Here is a 3699-nt window from a genome sequence, read left to right as displayed (position 1 = left end):
TCTTCAACTAGTATTTTATTATTTAAGAGCATTTTTCATTTCTCAGTCTATTTTTTTCCAGTGAATTAAGCACTGCTACAAAGCTGATATTTTTGATAAGTGTAGGGTTTTTACTATAATTGTACAGCACACCAGGATAGGAACATTATTGAAAGCAAAATGTTCAACATATTGTGACAGAACAAAAGAAGAGACCAAAAAAGAATGTAATGTTATGGGGTTTTTCTTTTCTTTTCTTTTTTTTTTTTTTTTGCCTTTGGGCAATGAAAATTTGGTGTTCCTGAGGATGCTGATTTTTTACTGAGATACGCTATTGACTATTTCTTAAATTTTTCTTGCTAATTATTATCAGGCAGTGTAAACTACAGAGGATATAAAGTGAAAAGTTTTAATCAGCCACCAAAAACAAATAAAAAAGTCCCCAGATTTGTTCAGAAAGTGTCAGAAAGATGAGTACTTGTTTGCTTTACTAAATATCTGAAATATGAGTAATGTTTAGATGCAAATACTCCATGCATCTATTATGAACTAATTAAAAATATGCTACATACTAAACTACAAATTATACACTAACATGACTGGGATAATGTATTTTTTTTGTAATTTTCTCTGAAAAAAAATACCCCAAATGACATCATTTTAATAATAGCACTTTAAAATGTTCACGGACATTTTAATATTTTGTTACGTGGTAAGGTCTAAGTTATTTGTATGAGACATGAGCCCCTGTAGCATTTTTATAAACTGAGAATAAAAAAGGGACTGGTGAGCACAGAGCTCCATTCTAAATGTCTTAAAAGCAACCCCATCTTAATCATGCCCATGCCTAGTGCTGCACACAAAACAAAGTGTCCCTCAACTATTGTGTATTAAATGAAAGCAGATGCTACAATAGCAATATGAAATAAAATGCTCATTATAAGTATATTATAGCTTATCATTGGGAAAGATTTGAATAAAGATTCAATACTTATTTACTTTTACTTTGTGCCCTGCGCTAATCTCCTTTGCATGCATTATTTTATTTACTTCTTTCAGCAAGCTGAGCATGCAGTGGGAGGAGGGGATAAACATAGTTCATTCCACAGCAATTTTATGGCATTAAGATGCAAATTAAAAAGAAAACATCAGAAGCATATCACAGAAGTGATAGTTGTTATCATGCCAGAAATTGTCTCATTGATCAAGAAGCAAAGGATTCTGACTGAGGAGATGCTGTGCCTTAGGAGGCATGGCCATGTCAAGCATATACTTGCTGTACCATTGATGGGCAAGCTGTGGCTGCTCCCAGGACACACTGAAATCCTTGTCAAGCATAGGAGTCACCTTAAAGGTAGGGGAAATCAATGAGACCCTCAGGAGGAGATAGGCTGCTTTGACAATGGGAGTCAGAAAGAGGAATCGACTTGGACATCTGTTGGTGCTCCCTTACCTCACTGTCACTGTGAATGGCCATGTGCAGCAACCCCAGAGTAAGAAGTATATAAGTTAGAGAAAAGAAGAAGAGGAAGGAGGAGGAGGAGGAGGAGGAGGAGGAGGAGGAGGAGGAGGAGGAGGAGAAGGAGGAGGGGAAGGGGAAGGGGAAGGGGAAGGGGAAGGGGAAGGGGAAGGAGATGAGGAAGAGGAAGGGGAAGGGGAAGGAGAAGGAGAAGGAGAAGGAGAAGGAGAAGGAGAAGGAGAAGGAGAAGGAGAAGAAGAAAAATGTCAAGAAGTCACTGCCCTCAGAAGTGAAAGTTTGGATCATACCACCATGGAACACCATGACCTGTCAAGGTGCTTGGCGAGAAAGAGGGGACTCTGAAATAAATCATGGAGGAGGGAGAATGTGGAACGATGGCAGCTCCCAGATCAACTGCAGAGATTGGAGCTAGCTGTAGTTCTCACAGACCTACCTACCCAACATTTAAAATCTTGAGAGTATCAGCATTTCCCTCAGGAAGAGAAGCCTATGGGACAATGAGAGCTTTCCTTTGTATGAGCGTGGAGTGAGGCAAAGGGCAGGCTGCCCAGTCAGGAAGATGCCCCTTTTAGGGCTGAGAGCAGCTCACTGAGAGCCCAGCTGCTGTCTTCTGACATCCGTTGCCACCTTTTAGTGGAGGTCACACTTCCCACGGGCTGGTCTTGCCAATGGGTGAGGGTGGCAAGGATTCAGAGGCAGGCCTGTTCCTGGGTTAGACTCCTCTGACAGCAATTTTGGCCACCCAACAGCCTTGCCAAACTTCCCTTTGAACTTCAGTCAATGATGTTCAAACATTGCTTCCTTTCTTTCCTCCCTCCTTCACTCAGAGTCAGATTTGAATCGTGGCTGATGGCTCTCCCAGCCTCCCTTGGATTTCTCCCCATTGCTCTTCCAGCTTGCTTCTCACAGGGCCCAGGCTCGCTAACACACATACTGACGGGGAGGGGGGGGGAGGGGGGTGAGGGGGGTGAGGGGGGAGACCTGCCCCCTTCTTCACTGAGCAGCTTTGGCTGGAGTTTCATAATGAGCTGACAGCACAACAATCTTATCTTAGAAGGCTGACAAGCCTCCTATCTCCCAGAAATTAATCAAATTTTCAGGCCTGTAGAAGAGACCTTTCTAGTTTTTGCTGCTCCTGCAGATAATTATCTTAAATTTTTGCTCATTTCTTTGTTCAATTCAATGTGGTGCTTGGAGGAAGAAGTAGGTAACAGCATTTGGGGAGAGAAAGGAGATAATAGCCTTATTAAATTGAACACACCTCTTTTAAATCTTCAACATTGGTTTCAGCAAAGTTAAACTTTGCTCAGTTTTAATGGTCTCTTTTCCCACCTCACCATAGACATTTTTTACACATAGTTTTCATCTGTTCCCTTTTATTTCTATTACCAAATATTTGCTTAACAATCTCAGCACTATTCCTCCCTCAATTTGCATTCTTCCCCTTTCAAATGCTTTCACTGTCTGCTTACTCTTTATATCAGTCATTCATTTTAATCACATTCACTGAAAATCAACTGTGTACCAGACAAGAAATAGGGATGAAAAAATGAATATAATGTAGGTTTATCCTCAGGAAACTAACATTGTACTAAATACAAAGCAGTCTAGAGCTTTTCAGTAGCTAAAAGCTACTTAAGGAGAGTAATTCTGCCTCCTTTTCAGCATAACTCCTGTTTCTGCCTTTGCTGTGAGTTACCCAGGTCATGTGACCTTACAGGGAAGGATGTGCAACCACAAAAAAAGTATAGAAAGTTAACAATTTTGTGCATTAATGGATGCAAAATGAAGGAAAATTTATGTAACTACCACACAAAGGATGCTATAGAAAGCACATTTTTCCAATCAGAACTTTTTTTTTTTTCAGAAATCATGGAAAACTGCTTATTGTTAGCACTTACTACCAGTTGAAATGATTCTTTAAGGAAAGAGTGTAATTTTGAGCTATATCCAATTGGAAGTGAAAGGGCGCACAGCGCAGGCGCAGACCCCATGCTCCAGCCCCGCCCTTGCTCACGCCCGGCTGGCTCCGCCCCGCATGCAGGACCACTGCGCAGGCACAGTCTGCAAGGTTCCAGCGGCGGGAGGACCGCGCCTGGCGAGGCGGCGGGCGCGTGCGGGTGCGCCCGTCGCGGCCCTTTGGCATGTCCGGCTGCGGGCCCTCACCCAGCTGGCGGCCTGGAGGTGCCTGAGCCTTGGGGACCGCGAGGCCCACCCCGCGGAGACTTGCCCCGCGTGCC

The sequence above is a fragment of the Myotis lucifugus genome, unplaced genomic scaffold (assembly GCF_000147115.1).
Source record: "Myotis lucifugus unplaced genomic scaffold, Myoluc2.0 scaffold_57, whole genome shotgun sequence".
In the NCBI taxonomy this organism is placed as follows: domain Eukaryota; kingdom Metazoa; phylum Chordata; class Mammalia; order Chiroptera; family Vespertilionidae; genus Myotis; species Myotis lucifugus.
This window is presented reverse-complemented; position numbering follows the sequence as displayed.